Raw genomic sequence first — 19222 nt, 5'->3', positions numbered from 1 at the left:
CCATTTTAAAAAGCTTTCCTGGGAGTATTGCCAAGTGAATTCCACTTGCATTTCATTGGCCAGAACTAGGTCATATGGCTGTCTCTAGCTATAGGGGAGTACAGGAATGTGCATCTGTTTAGCTGGGTTCACTGCCATCCTGACCAAAATTCTGCTAAAGGAAGGAGAGAACCATGGATCTGGGAGGGTAATGAGCAGTGTTTGCCACAGAAATAACATAAAATCTTGCCCAGCTTTTCTGTTAGGTTGCAACCCAACTGCTAAGAGACACATGCTGAACACCCTGCATGCCTATGAGGGAGAGAGATACTTTCTCATTTGTAGGCAGTTCATGTATGCTATTAATGTGGGCTATTTGAAAGGATGTTCCCAGAATAATATAATTTGAAGGATGAACTTAAAACACAGATAGCAATTTTGGAAGTTTACCTAAATTCATCACATACATAAGGGTCCTAGAAGTCACTACAAATGGTTGGCAATTTTATCTACTCTGTATATCAAAACTAGTGAAAGTATGCCCACTTGTTACAAGTCCAAGTAGCAGAAGCACAAACACCTGCACATGTTCAATATTCTAGATGCTTACCAGGAATGGTGGGACAAGACAGCTGCTACTTTCCTTGCTGCCCAAATATTTTCCAAATATTAAGCTATTTTTGTTATTGCAAAGAGGTAACAAAATTCACAGAACTATGCTCTTAACAATTGGCTACTATATTTATGACAGATGGCTACATTTACAATGATTAACAGTCTTGCTACTGTTTGAATATAAAAACTAAAAAAGCTACATAAATTACATGCTCAGTTGCCTTATTTCTAATTTAACTTAAGGGAACAGGAATTAATTTGATCTATTTTAAATATTTGCCAACAGGATGAATTCAATGACGTATGGAAGGATAATACTGAATTCACTGTCTTCTACTTCTTGCCACTAAACAATATATCAGCTTGCTTTTCTACTGAGATTGCATAAAATAGATAGGACAGCTAATTTAAACAGTTGTTTGCACATTCAATATTTATAACCCGAAACTTGCATGACTGACTGGAAGCAGTGAGTTAGAAGGTTTAGCTCAGCTGCTGCCTGGAGTGATGGATGGCCTCGAAGAATTTCTTGTTCACTGACCAGATCAATCACATAACAGAATAAAAAAATAAGATCAGCCTTAAGCCAGATTCCCAACATTTCCATCTGTATGCAAAACTGTTGCAGGAAGAAATGTATCATAAAACATAATGTGAAGCTACTTAAAAATAATAAAAACCCACCAGAGATTCTATAGAATACTAATAAAAAAGACAGGGTGACAGAATGATATTCTATGTTTTAACTGAATATTAACCGAGACTTTATTATATATATAACCCAAAAATGCTGTCAATTTATAGTGATATTTTGATCGAGCCCAGACTCATAAGTAAAAGGGTTTACAAATCATTGAAAAGGCTGCAATTTTGGGAGCAGTATTTGCAGCTAAATTTTATTTAGTTGAACTAAAAGGTGGTGTTGTGGCAATTATTATATACTGCCATTTTTAGTTATTCCAAGGACCGTTCCAAAAAATGAGCATCTGTTAAATAATGAGTGAACAAACATCTGACGTTTCAAATTACAGTAATCCATTCATTAATGGTTAACTCCAAAACATCAAACATCTGCTTTAATGGGGGAAGGCAGTAGTACTACCTGTAGGCCAGGGCTAGTGAGGCCCTCCTTGTGTGTTTGTGGGTTTGACTGGTTTGTGCGAGTTGTTGTGAGCATGTCTTCCCAGCTCCTCACTCGGTGATGTCAGGTTAGTAGCTTGAAAGCAGCCATAGTGGGAACGTTAACATGACAGAAACTAGCAAATGTTAAACATCCGGGCTCCTCCCTAGTCCCACCTCCTCCTGTAACCTGTGTGGTTGCTGAGTTCACTGGTAAACAGGTACCAGCACATGGCAGTGTGAGCTGCTCCTAGGGTCAGGGTTGGGAGGGGGCTGGGAAGCTGAGGGGACCCAGAGCTGAAGAGCATAGGATGAGGTCTTGCTGAACAGGTGCAGGAGTGGACAGGCTCAGACCCTGGATAATCCTGAAGGTGCCCTGCGTTCTAAGGATGTCTGGGGGTAGCAACCTGTACAACAGCAATGGCATCTGCCACTTTCTGTGGCCCTCAGGCATTCAGCTTCTCTTCTTGAGCAAGTTTACCCCTCCTAGGAGTAGAAGTGAGAGGAGGAAGAACAAGCAGAGAATTACAAGAAATGAGGAGAAGGAAGGAGGAAAAAAAAATAAGAGACCACAAAAAAGAAAAAAGAAGTAGAGGGCACAGGGCAAGAATAAAAAAAAAAAGGTGGACACTAAAGAGAAGGCAAAGAGAAGAAAAAGAAGAGAAAGAGGAGGAAGGATGAAGAAGGAGAGAAGAGAATGAAGAAACAAGATGGAGGGAAAAGGAGAAAAGAAGCAAGAGGAGGAGAAGGGAGGGAGTCGTAGGAAGAGCAGGGAGGTGGAGAAGGGACTTCCAGGCTTCTGCAGAGGCGCAGAAGAATGTCCAGAAATGCTAGATGCACGGTGGGCCCTTGGGTCCAAACTGAAGAGACGGAGGCTCTAGAGCTGAACACAGCAACCTTTCTACCACTCAGGTGTCTTTTCCTCTTTAGAGCCTGGAGCTTAGCTCTTTTGAGGCAATGGGTGAGGAAAACCTGGCCGATAAGGAACAGAGGCCAGGAAGAAGACAAGTCCCAGGAATTCCCCAGGGCAGTGGTTTTCAAAGGTCAAATGCATCAGCATCACCTGGAGGACTTGTTCAAACACAGACTGTTGGTTTCTCTCTCAGTACTTCAGGAGTGGGGCCCGAGAATTTGCAGTTCAAATTCCCAGGCTGCTGGTGTGAAACACTGACTTCGTAAAATAAAACATATCCTGGAAATGATTAGGACCCACACCTAAGACCTTATTAGTGAGCATCTTAGCAAGAATTCAAATGAGAGAAATACAGGCTAATAATGAAGGGCAGGAGTCTTGAGATGGGAAGAAAGGCATCACGAATCAATTTTTCCTGCTTACAATTATGCCCTCGGCTGGCTGTGGCATTCATAAACGTTTCTCTAGTGGCCAACTCTGGAGTCTGACTCACTCCTTGAAATCTCCGTACCCTCAGGGTTAGGTCTTCTGAAATCATTTTTATACCAGTGAGTGCAACTGAACTGAACAGGAGTGAATGCCTGAACCAAACTAACACAATTATATTCTCTCTCTAGGTATTTTGAAATTGCCTGGTAGGACTGGAAATGAAGAAGAAACACAGAATAGCTGAGATGGAGGAGTGAGAGAGAGTACTTAAAGGCTTTCTAATGCTGGCTTCCACACCCAGCTGCATCGCTGTCCTTGGGCTTCATGTGACACTCCAACATACCTGTGTTTGATGCCCCTACTGTGTTTTAATTCACTCAAGCTGGCTTGGTTAACTGAAATGAGTCAAATGAATCTAGCCCCTCTTCACAACTGTAACAACTTCACTACTACAAATGAACTCACGGACCCTTTGACACTGTGGACAGATCTTGCTGATCTTGATATTTTAACCCCCCTTAGTAGCCTATTCCAGGGTGCTGTCACCAACCTGGGGAGGAAACAAACCAACCTTTATGCCCATTTCTTTTTGTTGGGTGTTGGAAAAGTTTTACGCATGCATCCTTTTTGCCATTTTTTTAAATATCAGGTAAAACAGCTGTGACTATTTATTTGTTACTAGGACTATCAGTTAGGACTCTATGTCAGAAGTTAACAGAACACCCAATTCAAGCTAGCTCACTTAATAAATGAAATTTATTAGCTCACACAGGAGTAGGCTTCAGGGTTGACTGATTTAACAGCCCAAAACGGTCATCAGTGATGCAATTCTTTCAGTTTCTCCCCTTCTGCCACCTGGGTCAGCTTTATCCTCATGGTCACAGGACAGGTGCCAGATGTGAATGGTACTACTAGTCCAGCAACCGAAACAAGAGCCCTAAAATTCACTCTGATTGGGCTGGAGTAGGTCAGAGTCCCACTCCTCAAAGAATAAATGTGGCTAAGTGGATAGAACGTGCTAACTGACCTATCGATCAAAACCCACACTAGTGGCTATGTTGTCATCAGTTTTACTGGAAGTAGATAGGCTGCCATTAGGAAGGAGGATATACCCAAACAAAACTCAGAAAATTTTAGGAAGAGAAAAATGTGGCAAAGTATGCTAGGCAGACAGCCAACAAATGTCTACAACACTTGTTTCTCGTATGTGTAATTGGAAAATAACTTTAAAAAATGCACTTTATTGGGGCACTTGGTTGGCTCAGTCAGTTAAGTGTCTGCCTTCAGCTCAGGTCATGATCCTGGGGACCTGGGATTGAGTCCCACATCGGGCTTCTTGCTCAGTGGGGAGCCTGCTTCTCCCTCTCCCCCTGCCTGCCGCTCCCCCTACTTGCGCGCTCTCTCTCTCCCCGCCGTCAAATAAATAAATAAATAAAATCTTAGAAAATAAAATACAATAAATTTATTTTAAAAATGCACTTTATTTTGCAACCACTATAAGTAATAATTGGTTCAGGTAAGAATCATCATGCTAAACTAGTAAAGGAAAGCTTGATGAGGACCAAGGTATTTACAAACTATGAAGGTATATCCCCAAAATGACTTACTCATTTAAAGAGAAAAGCAGTAACTCTACCATGAAGAAACCTGGCACACATCACTTTAACTAAGTGATCAAAGTGAACACCACCTATGATGGAACAAACTGACATCATATGCCTCTTGATAAAATTTACTGAGAAGGATACAGTAGCTCTTTCATAGTATTTCTAAAGCCAAAAATATATAACCTGAATCTAATAAGGAAAACATCAGACAAACTCAATGAAAAGGCATTCTACAAAATAACTAGGCTGTACTTTTCAAAAATGTCACTGATGTGAAAGACACAGAAAGGCTGAGGAACTGTTCCAAATTAATGGAGACTGAAGACAAATGCAAACTAAATGCAATGTGTAATGCTAGACTAAAAACACAACTGCTATAAAGGACAGTAGGTCTATACCATGGATAATAATATTGTGTCAATGCTGAACACCCTGATTTTGAAAACTGTACTGTGGTTATGTCAGTCAATGTCTTTGTCCTTAGTAGGCACACATTAAAGTGTTTAGCGAAGGAGTATGAAGTCTGCAGTTCTCTCCCAAACAGTTCGGGGAAAAATGTGTTTGTACACACACACATACACACACACACACAAACATACTGAAGGTAAAAGCAAATGTGGCAAAATATTAATAACTGGTGAATCTGGGTAAAAGGTATATGGTAGTTCTTTGTACTATTTTTGCAACTAAATGCTTTAAGTTCAAAATTTTTTCAAAATAAAATTTTAAAATATTTAAAAATTATTTGACTATAGGTCCCTACATTTTTTCTCAGAGCATGAGGAATTAACTGTTTTGCACTGTGTATGACTTAAGTTTCATAAGGGCAAAAGGGCAGACTATAAATCATAGTTTTAACTTATTTATTAGAACTCAGCTGGTAAAGGATGGTGTATCTTGGCCAAAGCCTGTTGTTTCCTTTTCTTCTGGGCCACAGCGAGACTCTATTTCCCAGCCTCCAATGCTGTTATGGGGGGTATCTGAATTCTGGCCAGAGGAATGTGACCTCAAATATCCTCCCATGAGAGATAGACTCTCTAGTCTCTCTCTTCTGTACCTGCTGTCCAGATACAGAAGATCCAGTAGAGGACTCTAAGGTCCTAGATGGAAGATGGAGGGGTGTAGGTCTCTAAATGACTGTGGGTGGTCAGGGCCCCTACCACTGGTCTGAATTGTGGCAAGAACAGAAAACAACCTTTACAGTGTTAAGCTACTGAGATTAGATTATCTGTTATAACAGCCTACCTGACTAATAAAGTTACCTGATTTATAAAACAGATTAATACAAAGGGGGCACTTTAGGAAAATGCACTGAGGATTCATGTGTTTGCTTTTAGAATAGCAGTTCTCAAAGTGTGGTTAAGGGACTCTTGGTTCTCAAAGGGCAGTGTGGGGACCCTTGAAAGTCTCCAAGACATTTTCAGGGGCTCTGTGATGTCAAAACTATTTTCAGAACAATACTAAGATGTTCTTTGTCCTTTTCACTCATTCTCTTGCAAGTACACAGTGGATTTTGTATTATAGTATTTCTGTAATAAGATGTATTATACCAAAAGAAACTGAATACAGAAGAAGATATGAGAATACACCTGTTCTAGTTAGCCAAACATTAAAGAGATTTACCAAAATGTAAAACAATGTCACTCTTTGTTATTTATTTATTTTTTTGTTTTAGAAAATATAGGTATTTTATGTTGGTTATTCAGAGTTACTTATGCTAACATGTAATGGGGTTACTATTTCTAAATAATGATCTTTTAAATTTACTTTTAATTTCTAATATGGTAAATACTGACAAATATAACTCACATAAACAAAAACTCTTTGGGGTTTTCAATAATTTTTAAGTGTGTAAAGGGGTCCTGAGACCAAAAAGTTTAAGAACCACTGTTTCACAACAAGTATGAGTATATCTAAGAGTCACATCATTCTAAATAAAATAAACTCATATTGTTAAAATACAAGAGATGGGAGAGGGAGGACCCTCAGCTGACCCCTAGTAACTGAAAAGCATAGTGTCTAGGACATGGTAGGTGCTAGATACATAATTGTTAAATTAATATGCTGTACAATGGTGAGCATATCCACATTTAAGAGTGCTGTGATATTTGAATGAGACAATACGTGTATGTGTTTGTGCATATTATCATTGTTCACAATTATTCACTATCACTCTCATGTAAGATGTTTATACGTCTCCACCCTACTGACTTCATGTTTGGCTGCAAGACCTGAGTTGGCCAATGGGATGTAAGCAGAAATAACATGTGCCACACATATCTGAGAAGAAGCTTTAAACTTAGTTGTGTGGTTCTGCTCAGACTCTTGCTCTTCTGCCCCTGCCTCATGAGGAGCATGTCCCAGATAGGGGCTGTTTGTTGAGTACGGGTTCTAGAATGAGAAGACACAGAACAGATACATAGTTGACCCTCATCTGCAGCTCTCAGGTAATGTGTGACAGAAATACATAAAACTGTTGTAAGCCACCTTAGCAAACCTGGCAAATACAGTATGAAATGAGCCTAACATTCTGTAGATGCTCAAGAAACCTAACCATTCTAATCAGTGCTATTATTTAGCTAAAGCAGTACTAAAAAACTGTTGCTTTGTCTTTGAGTGACTGCACAAAGCAGAGCCTACCCTGACTAAGGTAGTTTATACAGCACCATTGACATAACCTCAGGATTCCAGGTAAATGAAGGACATGACATAGGACAGGAGTGCCAACAAAGTAGCTCTCACTGTAACAAAAAATTCTGGCTACCACCTACCCCTAAATACCACCCACTGGAGGGGCTCAGGAGTATCTACAGAGGTCACTGGTAGGTGGCTGAGAAAGGAAGAGGTTCTGAGATGACTGAAAAATGCCCAGACTCAAAGGAGAGTGCAGTGGGTCTACCAGCCCATTTGCCTGACCTGACCACACCCTCTTCTCAGGGAATCTGCTCCAGCTTAGAGCCTCTGAAGCTGAAACCGAAGATGAAGCAGCTGGCTGAAAGCCAATGATTGGCCTGGTTATAATCCTGATTATTCTTCAGATCTCTGCACTGGAAGATACACCGACTGAACGTGGTCTGACAGTGATGGGTATGGGAGTTGTGGGGGCATTGAGGGAGCTACTGGCAGCCATATTTGCCCATGCGCATAATGACAAGCAATCAGAGAAAACTGGTCTACAGGATGAAACAGAACAGAGCAGACTTACAGGACAAGAGATGAGAGAGGAGCTGCCAGAGAGAGAAATCAGTGACAACTTTTGCCTCCAAAGAGAACTATATCAACTTGTACAGTGGGTTCCATAAGATCTCTCCACATTCTTCTAATACTTCTCCTTTTACTTGACATAATTTAAATGGAGTAATGTCCCTAACAACCAAATGATCCTTAAAAGTAGTAGTTGTTTTTTTTTTTAACCTTATCTTGAACACGGAACACAGAATTAAACTGATTTCTGGTGGTTTGTAGAGGACAGGGGTTGGGGAGGAATAGAAACCTGGATTACAGTAACAGAATTAACTTTCTACAATGGAGAGTCCAAAGTACTTGCAGAAATAACTTCGCTTTCAGAGTGTCAGAAACCATGATTATAAAATCATACAACATCTTTACTTTTTTCCAACGCAAGCACTAAAAGGCAGCAAAGATGCTAGAGAGTCAGGAGTTCTGGATTTGGTGTTGGCTTTCCTCCAAGAAAATTAGTGTCTTGAAAAAGGTCACATCCCCTTTCTGAGTCTCAAGGTTTTTTTCTATAAAAAAAGGGGTTGGGTAAGATTTGTAGATTCCCTACAATAATAGAGAATTGAACTTCTAAAATGTTTTAAAAGTTTATGCTAACACATCAATTTCTAAAATATAGTGAATTTGTACATTTTATTGTAAATCACTATGTTTATGGTAGAGCAATAATCACATATGGTTTTAAATAATTTATTTTCCAAGTTATAAATCAGTGGCACTTAAGCCTTAGAAGAAAGGGGATGGTAGTACCTATGTATAGGAAACAGAACAGCTGTTTCTATTTACTGCTAACAAATGTAACCAACCTCCAACTATACTGAGGATTTCGTATGACTGTCATTGTTTCAGTTTATTATAATTGCTTTTTAAATATGAAAGAGATACAAAACGTAAGATCACTAATGTGTTCCAATAAGAAAGGGCAGACTACTTGGTTTTAATTAAAGTTCTCTGGGAGTTTTGTTAGGGGCTTATAATCAGAGTTTTCATTGATAAGCCAAGTGTGATGCTCCTTAGCTTTAATAATCCAGCCTTGGGAACAGGTATTTGCATAGACTCCTACCCACAGAGCCATTTTGAGAAAACTCAAGAGAATGTATTTCTCCTTACCTAAGTTCTTCTGCCTTTCCTCATTCTTTGAAATAGTTACTATCCTGCCTGTAGAGGTGTAGCTAAGAGAAATGCAGTTTATATTGAGCAGGGCAAATAAAAAGTTAAATTAAGTCTCGATCAGTAGTTTTCCAGGAACTAAGTGTTGAGAAGAGGAAAGCCGGATACTGTTCACCTGCTTCTTACTCTAATTCTCATTTCTTTTCCTACCTTTTCCTAATCCAGGAACCACCCTGACAGTATATCAACACATTTCAGTATATAATATGATATAACAAGGGTTACTGAAGACCCGCCATGCACACAGAATTCTTCTAAGGGCTGTGGTGATCACAGTGATGAGTAAGTTGTCCTTACCCTCAAAGGAATCACATACACCAGTACGGGAACGCTGAATGGAGAGACCAACTGCAGCCGGAAGAGTAGGGGAGGGTGCATGGAGGATACATATTTGGGTTTGACTTTAAAGAGTGATTAGGGTTTCAAAAGGTAAGGAGACAGGATCAGGTTGGGTGACAGCAAACGTTAAGAGCATGTGGGGTGTTGTTCAGCAACCAGAGTGTCTATGGCAAAGGGAAGGAGTGGAAGGAGTCATGGAGGGAGAGGTGTCTAAGGTCGGATCCAGAAAGGCCAAGGGTGCCCAGTGACCACCAACTCTGTAGGGCTTGGGTGGTGGCAAATCTGATGGCTTCATGGATACAGGATGTCTAAGATCGAAAGCGAAAACTTAAAGTTCAAATATTGATCATTTAAAAATAACAACAAATGTTAAGAGGTCCCGGCAACAGAATATTTAAATGTAGTTGAAATTTGCAACGTCAGCTTTATTTGGCTATGTATTACTACTCAGTTTTAAAAAGAAGCTCGAACCATCTCAGTGGACTTCAGCCTTTTGAGGGAGAAACAGCATCCTCTGTTCATATAAAACATATAAACACTGGCATCCCAAAATATATGTAAAACTGAAAAAAAAGGGAGAACAGACCGTTCTGTTTGAAGTAACAGAAGAGACTGACAACTGTATAAAAATCAGCCCATCAGACACTTTTAAATGTTCTTTCCAGTTACCTCCCAAACTTCATTTCAATGAATGGAAATTCTAAATAGAAGTATCACCATCTTACCAATTTTAAAGCACCCATATTTTCCTTCACTTCTTCCCCCCAAAGAAATACACCACACCACAAACTGAGACCAGCTTAAAGGAGTTTAACAATGCAAGGAATCAGAAATTGCTGACAGAAGGAAATGAACTTTTACTACATGTGTGCTACGTGCCACGTACTATGTTAGATCTCTGTGAACAAGGTCCAATGAAGTCTGTGCCTGCCTACTGGCAATAGCTGGGCAATGTCTTTTCACATGGGACTTAGAAATTCAAAGTTCAATGATAGCTCCATTGGGACCCAAATGCATTAGCCCCTGAAGATCTCATGGTCTAGTTGGGGTACACAGTTTGTTGTAGCGATACATAAATAATAGGGCCATTACATGATAAATGCCAAACAGACTTCTGTGTAAGTGCTGTTCTAAGATACGTTTGTGATTTACTACATATATTTCATTCCACCGAAGTTATTTCTGTGAGTCCAAATAAAGATTCTAAAGTACTTGTCCATCTAAGTAAGAAACTCTACAATTTAAGGGAAAAAAAATTACAAAAATCAGGAATGCTAGAGATACCAGCCTTCCCCACTGGGGGCTGCTCCTTGTAATTATTACTGGATGACTTAATCAAAGCCAAATGATGTCATAAATTTTCATGACATATTTTAATTGCTAACAAGGAATTCTTCCATATTAAAAAGTTCTAGAATGCTCCATTAATAAACATTCCTAAATTATTACAAATTTTATAATGGGGACTATGTAAGTCCCATAACGTACATATTGCATTGTACTTTGTAGATGTTTAAAATTATTTTATTCTGAGTAACTGAAATAACTAAGTGCCAGAATAAAAATAAAAGACAGTGAGAGGGGGCGCCTGTGTGGCTCAGTCGGGTAAGGGTCCAACTCTTGATTTCGGCTCGGGTCGTGATCTCAGGTTGTGAGATGGAGCCATGCATAGGGCTCCATGGAGCTCAGTGCAGAGTCTGCTTGAGATTCTCTCCCTTTTCCTCTCCCTCTGCCCTTCCCCCTGCTTGTACTCTCTCTCTCTCTCAAATAAATAAATCTTTAAAAAAAAATACAGTGAGAAGAAAAGAGAACCAAACCAGATGAAACACTTCTCCTGACAATAAAAAGTGAGCTATGTATCAATGACATTGAAGAAACCACCTCTGCCATATCAAAGAAGTAAGGGCATTTGGAAGATACGTGATTTGCTACGAGTCATCTTTAATCATCCCTGGTAGTGAAGGAGAACATGGGCAGCAGTAAACAGCAAAGACCTACATCTTATACCTTAAGCACTGGAAATCTACATGCTTTATCTATTTTTCCCAAGGCCTGTTTATTCACAGATGAACCTTCCTGTCCATCTGTAGTTCTACACTTGGCCTGGTCACCTGTGAGTCCCTTCAAACAAAAGCTCTGAAGCCAGGAGTTCCTACAGTTGTCTTTTTTTTTTTTTTAGATTTTATTTATTTATTTGAGAGAGAGAGAATGAGAGATAGAGAGCACGAGAGGGAAGAGGGTCAGAGGGAGAAGCAGACTCCCCGCTGAGCAGGGAGCCCGATGTGGGACTTGATCCTGGGACTCCAGAATCATGACCTGAGCTGAAGGCAGTCACTTAACCAACTGAGCCACCCAGGCGCCCTACAGTTGTCTTTTAAATAAGTCGCTAGCATCCATAACCAACATTCTTTTCATGTTTATGCTGATCACTTTCTTCCAGACAGAGAACCTGCATGAGTCAGTAGTCAAAAAAAGCTTTCCCATCTCTCTTCAGGGACTAGTACCATGAAACTTCACAGGGAAAAGAGACATGCCCAACTTGTCACAAAATGTTTTAGAAGAACAGGGGTACCTAGGTGGCTCAGTCGGTTAAGTGTCTGCCTTCAGCTCAGGTCATGATCCCAGGGTCTTGGGACCGAGGCACACGTGGAACACACTTCTCCCTCTCCCTCTGCCCCCCACCTGCTCATTTTTTTTCCCTCTCTCAAATAAATAAAATCTTTTAAAAAATGTTTTAGAAGAACAATCTGAAAATTAAATATCCCAGCACTCTTATTTAGAGATATAAAAATTATAAACTGACTATGCAGTTACCGTTGGCATTATGAATTTAATCCTTGTAATTACTCAATAAATAGGTATAAATATCACCCCCATTGTACAAATGAGGTTGTGACACACAGAGGGCTCAGCATCTCGCCCAGGGTCTTCAAGCTAAGACATGGCAAAGCCAGGAAATCCAAGGCTGCAAGCCGACCCATCACAGGACTCTGACTTATGTCCTGATGGTGTTTAGGGCAATAATTTAACTGCACAGCACTCTAACAAATGTATGACCTTTAATTATGATTTTACAGAGTAAGAACACTTCCAAATATTTGCATATGTGCAATTTTTCTTTTGCTAGTATTGTGTTTTAGCTTTCAGAATGTACCTAGGTTATCTAAAGAGTACTGTCAAGATACTTTAGAAAAGTAAAATGAACCAAACAACCAGAAAGAAAAGATTTCTCAAAAAACATTTATTTAATAGATAAAGAATATGGCATCTGATTTATATACCTACCACATGTGTTATCTAAATCTTCTACACAAAACCTATTTTAAGGCATGCAAATTTAATATATTATGAAAGACACTATGCAAAGCATCTTAAAGTGCTCTCCTTACTAGTGCATGTAACAAAATATACTGATTATGCAAGTATATTTAATTGGATATAATTAAAATAATGAGATTTAAATACTGATGATTTTAAAAAGAAAAAATAGAAGTTGGAATTAGCCATGAGACACATTCAAAATGTTAATGAAACTTGCAATGTCATGACTACTTTAGTACTCGATACTCCTACTAGTTTAAAAAAGAGCAACACCTGGCCATTTTTGCCAGGTTCTAAACACATAGAGATGTGACATAAAATATTTTATTGGATAATAGAATACTTGGCTCTTGGATAATATCTTTTTTACACATCACTTAAGAGATACATAGCAACCACTATTTTCTTCAAAGAAAGGCATCAAAATGACCAAAAAAGATAACATAAATTTTCCACAGGAAGAGTTGTGCTTGGTTAAATGGACACAATCTCAAAAGCTCTTGACAATGTCATTCTGATGTAAAGATATCAAATTTAGGTATTCTCTCAACTCTGGTGGCTTTAAAGTGGCTGAAGATGACAGCTGGCATGTGAAAAGACAGGTCTGCAGCTGTGAGGCCATATTCCCTTCACTTGGTATAAAGTTTCAAAGAGGTCTACTGTCCCCAACATTACTCAAGAAGAGACAAGAGCAAAATTCAATAGGGTAGAAGGACCTGAAACTTCTATTAAACTTCTCTTCTGACCTCTTTGTCTAGTTCACTAGCAACAATACAGAAAAGGTGATACATGGAAGACTTTTATTAAATTACCTTGAGGCTAAAGCTTTGTTTTGTGGGGTGGGTATGTTTCAATTTTCCATTTTACAGAAATGTAAGATTAAGCTTTAAGATCCACATGGACCTAAACCTCCTAAAATTTCTTAGGAAAAAACCCAACATCGATTAACTCTGACAATTAAAACAAAATAAAACAAGCTCATATTACCATTTACCGAAGAGGAAACTGAGACAGAAGTTAAGTGCCTGGCCCTAAGGCATATAACTAGGGGAATACAGCAAAAGGATAAAAGAAAAATTCTGGAATGAGCGTGCGTCATAAATCTTAGATGGAATTCTAGGTTAAAATCATTAAATTCTACTCAGATATAAATTCAAATTCAGAATATTGGAATGAGGACATTACAAAGGATCAGTTAAAATTTGAAAGGACTAGGGACCCTTTCAGGGGTCTCCCTCTTTTTTTTAAGAATTTACCTTATGAGATTCCAAATGGAAGTAGTACTCCAAACAGCTAAAGTCTCAAAATTCTGGCAATAATATTTCCCAGGACCTGCAGGCTAAGCATTCTCAACCTCTACAAATAGCACATGATGCCCAACACCAGCTTCATAGTGCTTTCATCCCATATCCTGAAAAAGCACTGGTTGAGATGAGTGAAAATGAGAAAAATAATGTCAATTCACTAGAGGCATTAACAGTACAAAATGTCTCTCAGAATTCATTGAAATAATGACAAAATCAGGATAGAGAAAGGAATTAATGCAGCTCAACAATATTCAGTAAAGTGAATGCAATTCCTGTCAAAAAATGTAATATTCCAAAATCATTTAGTGTGATTGGCAGCATCAAATATAGCAAAATGGATTTCTATTTCAAGATGCAGTTGGTTCTTTTCCAAGAGCTCAGGTTCATGGTGTTCCTCCCGTGCACCCGATGTCTGCCCCCAGGCTTTGAAACACCTAACAGCCTACATAGGGGAGCCACTGGCTTCCCACTGCCTTGTACCCATGGCCTTGTACAGAAGAGATCACAAAAGGAAAGAATTCCCAAAATCTGCTGTGTATTAAATCATTTAACTGCAGGTCAAATAGTGAGACGTACATAGGTACACTAAAATACTTTGGAAATGAAAACTACAACCAATGCTAAGAAATAAGTAAAAGTGAGTTTATTTTTTAAAAAGTAAGAGAGGGGATTTTATTTTGTGGGTGGACACCAAAAGAGAAATGAGAGAACTGTGTTACTTTACTGCTAATATATTATGCATTAGTACAGTAAACATTCCCTTTTCTACACCTAGAATGTAATGTGTTTGGATAACTGCTGGTCGGGTTATGAAGCTCTGAAGAAAGAGGAACATCTCAGAATGAAAGACCTTTCCTTCCCAGAGCTTTAATGATAGCACCGTATTTATTACAGGAAGCCCCTACAAAAGACATAGAAGGCTTAGCACTTTTGTCTTATACAGGATTCAAATAAAATATCCCTACCACATATGTATGTATATATAGAAAAATAATATTTTCAAAAAAAAAAGAAAAATAATATTTTCAAGTATGACAGCTTGGCATGGTGGTGCAGAGCACAGGTTCCACATTTAAACTGTAAGTCTGAATTCTAGCTCTATTTTTTTTAAGATTTTATTTTTTATTATTTATTTGTCAGAGAGAGAGAGAGAGAGAGAGGGAGAGAAGAAACAAGCACAAGCAGGAGGAGTGGCAGGCAAGTGGAGAAGCCAGCTCCCCGCTGAGCAGGGAGCCCGATGTGGGACTCGATCCTGGGACCCTGAGATCATGACGTGAGCCGAAGGCAGACCCTTAACCGACCGAGCCATCCAGGCGTCCCTGAATTCTAGCTCTAAGAGTTAGTAGGTCTATAACCTGTGGCAAATTCCTTAACCTTTCCGGACTGAAGTTTCCTTAATGGTAAAACAGAGGCAATAATTATGACTACTGTATAGGTTCGTTCTGAGGGTTAATTCCGCTAAAACAAAGTGTTTGGGACAATGTCCAGTATATAGTAAGTGCTTAATAAATGTGAGCCTTTATTACTTTATGTTAATTTTCTCATTTAATTCTTATGACACACCTGTGAAGTAGATATTACTCTCAACCCACGGGTGAGGAGAGTTAAGTAATTTGCCCAAAGTCACACAGAGGTAAAACAGGACTTGACAATGGATCTGTCCAGGTCCAAGATTATGCTCATACTTCTACCTAATACTTCCCATGTTACCTACAGGTCCTGCTCTTATATCATCATAACATTTATCAAGATGCATTTAAATTGCCTTTTAACTGATATTTTCACCCTTAGAATAAACTCTTGTGAGGACAGAGACTGGGTCCTGTTCATTCATTTCAGTCCATTAGTCCCCACTGCCCACTAACCCACATTTCAGAGCTTTTGTGCCAGGCATTGTTAGGTCCTGGCATATCACACTGAGTAGAACCCACAGGTCCCTGTGCTGGTGGAACTCAAAGTCTACCCCCAAAGACTGATAATCTAAGCACATAGAATTATAAACTGGTATAGTTATAAAGAAGGAAATAGAACAGGGTGTTAGAAAAGATCTTAAAAGATGAAACTCATTTAGTGGGGCAAAATGCAAAAAGGCCTTTCTGAAGGAACACATAAACTGATGAGAAGACTTAGGAAGAGCTAGCAAGGCAAAGAAATGGGGATACAAACCACTTGTCATAGGACCCTAAGACAAGACTTCTTCATCTGATGTGTGAGGAAGGGAAAGCTACTAAGGCCAGAAAGGTACCGGTCTAGCTGACAAATGGTGAGCTCAGGGCAGAGATGAGATATGATGAGAAGAGAGAGATGACAGACCAGAACACACAGGACTATCAAGAACTGGAGAGAGTTTATCCTTGGTACGATGGGAACTCCACTTGGTTTTTAGAAAGGTCATGCTCGCTGCAACGTGGAGACTAAATTGAAAAAAGACAGGAGAAGAATCTGGGAAATCCACTGAGATGCTCCACAGCAGATGAGGGGCCTTGTGATGGCAGTCTGGGACCAGAAGGGAAGAAGTGGGGTAGGAAAAAGTGTACAGGTCCAACGTGTATTGACCTCCACCCCTAACATGCTGCCTGACAAGAATGGGGATTCAGTAATTTGTGGACTGACTGACTGACTGAGTGATTTCTCAGGCAGGGCGGCTGCTGGTTCTAAGGCATCCACTAACCCACAGACACATGACCTCCCCGTGAGCAGTATCACCATCTAGTGGAAGTGAGAGACACAGGAAGATATTGAAGAAATGATGTTTACATTGATAATCCAGCTGACAAGACTCCACTTGTGAAAACCTCTTGTAAATGTATCTTTGTGAAACAAAACGCCTCTCCCATTCTGACAATGGAAAATTTAAGAAGCCAGATATCTTTCTGCTATATGACTTTCCAAGCTTGTTAGAGAAATGTATTATTTAAAACAGCCTGGAGCTATGCTGCTAGAAACACAGTAAAACACTAAGGGTGCTGAAAGAAAGTCCTCTCATTAAAAAAAAAAAAAAAAAAAAAGCTGTAGTTAGACAGTCTATACTCATTATTCTATGTTCTTTCTTATAAAAATATGGTCTCTGTCATTACTTCCTAAAATGGCAAAATATTCTGATTATCTATTAGCAACAAATTCAAATTCAGAGTCAATATTTTTCCTTAGAATCTGCTAAATTGGGTGCCTGAGTGGCTCAGTCAGTTAAGCATCTGCCTTCAGCTCAGGTCACGATCCCAGGGTCTTTGGATGGAGCCCTGCATCGGGCTCCCCACTCTGCGGGAAGCCTGCTTCTCCCTCTCCCACTCCCCCTGCTTGTGTTCCCTCTCTCGCTGTGTCTCTGTCAAATAAATAAACAAGATCTTAAAAAAAAAATAAAAAAGAATCTGCTAAATTCACAAAGTCAGGACAGTGAATGTTTCCCCCATGTTATTTAAAAATTTTGACCTTTTGTCCATAAGACATTTATTTTGCTAAAATTATAAAACTAAAGCCATTTGAAAATGCTTGTCCACGTGGTTATGACAACAAGAGAATCTATGACTATAGTCGAATGAATTCAAAATCTAATAAATAATCCCATCACTCCTGAAAATGTTTTCCCATCCTTAAGTTGGCCAAGATGTTCATTAATAATAGGGTAATGAAGGTGTAGTCGGGCTTACTTACATCAGATGCTCTTTTGCTGAGACGAAGTTAAACCTAACATACCTGTCAATTTCTCAATAATTAAAAGCTTTAGTTATTATTAACTTAGTTAAAACAGTATCTCACCTAGGCTAGGGTGATAAGCTCAAGTATCTGTGGGCACAAATAAAGCTTAATTTTGCATAGGCACAGAATGCTCAACATCAAGAGTCTGCTCCAAGGTTAAGCCGAGCGTCCGGCACAGCTTTGATCAGAAGGCCAACTACCAGTGCCCCTGCCGCAGCTTCTAAAGACTCTCACAGCACAGGTGGTAGAGATCAGAAGAAAAGGCACTGCACTGGATTTCTATATAAGGAACTTAATAAGTTTAAAAATAAAATACAGTTTGCCTCCTTCCATTTGGTAGGAAACAACTTTCTCCTACATTGGAAATAAGTCTTTATGTGGTATTCTCTGTACCTTCAGAATGCCTTCAGGGTCTTGAAAATGCTTTTTCTGCAGAACCAGGGAAAGATACATAAAAGCATCAAATAGTGTTTTGGTGCTGTTACTGTAAGAACTGGTTTAAAGAATTATGGTAACCATGGCAGATGATAACAGAAAATCTTGGAAGTTTACTGAGGTTTAAAGTTGAATAAAATGAAGGTATATATTGTTCCATCTGTCCTTTCTCACTCAAGAAAACAAGATTGTATATTATCATCTAAAATTTGTATTTTTCCAGCATACACACAAATCACTAATAATGCACAAAACGAAGACAAATGAATAACCTCAAATTTATGTTCTTCTCACTTTATTAAGAAAGCTCTTCCTTCCTCTCAGTTACCAATGTAACTAGTACAAAATTACCTTTATTAATAGAAAAGTCATTTATTCCAGCTGGAAAATAAAAGACTAAGATTAGGCCCTGGACAGCTATTAATTACAAAGAAAAATGAGAAAATAGCATACCTTAAATCTAATGTTTTATTAAAAGTGCAAACGTATTAATGAAATCTTAGGCAATATTCCATTTTATCTGAACGCATAAATCAAATGTTATTTTCTCACAATCATCTCAGATAACAGACAGCCCAACTGAGTTAAAGTTGTATATTCTCATTTTTGCTAAACAATCTGTTCATAGCAAGGCTATTTAAAACAAATATATTCCAAGCCATTCATACGTCAACCGATATTTCTAAACTAAAGCAAATAACTTTAAAATGAGGTATTTCGATCAATTTTAATCCAAATATGGTTTTCAATAGCAGAGAGTACAAAATTACCCCTCATTTGAATGAAAATCTCACACTTTGGGATTATTTGTTTCTGCATGTTATAGCCTATTTATTGTGAAATCCACAATCCTTTGATATTTTCTTAAACAGATGAAATTTGCCTTCTTCCCTTAGGGAAATGCCAGACTATAATGATATTTGAGAAATACAATTAAATTAGTTTAATTACTTCATGTCAACTTGATAAGTCACTGCTCTTTAATGCAAAACCTGCCACTTGTAATTAATGACTGTCCATACTGTTTCAATCGATTAAATGTCTAAAACACATAA

The 19222-nt window shown here is 38.8% G+C and overlaps 1 protein-coding gene across 4 annotated transcripts in view; it reads right to left on the bottom strand.

Annotated features, from left to right (window-relative positions):
- The window catches only part of CFAP20DC (CFAP20 domain containing), a 266263-nt gene that overhangs the window by 233847 nt on the left and 13194 nt on the right, over nucleotides 1-19222 (bottom strand). The gene's annotated exons all lie outside the window — the stretch shown is intronic.

This window comes from Eumetopias jubatus, unplaced genomic scaffold (assembly GCF_037043125.1).
Source record: "Eumetopias jubatus isolate StellerSeaLion01/CBP00866 unplaced genomic scaffold, mEumJub1_p1.0 scaffold_1, whole genome shotgun sequence".
Classification (NCBI taxonomy): domain Eukaryota; kingdom Metazoa; phylum Chordata; class Mammalia; order Carnivora; family Otariidae; genus Eumetopias; species Eumetopias jubatus.
This window is presented reverse-complemented; position numbering and strand designations above follow the sequence as displayed.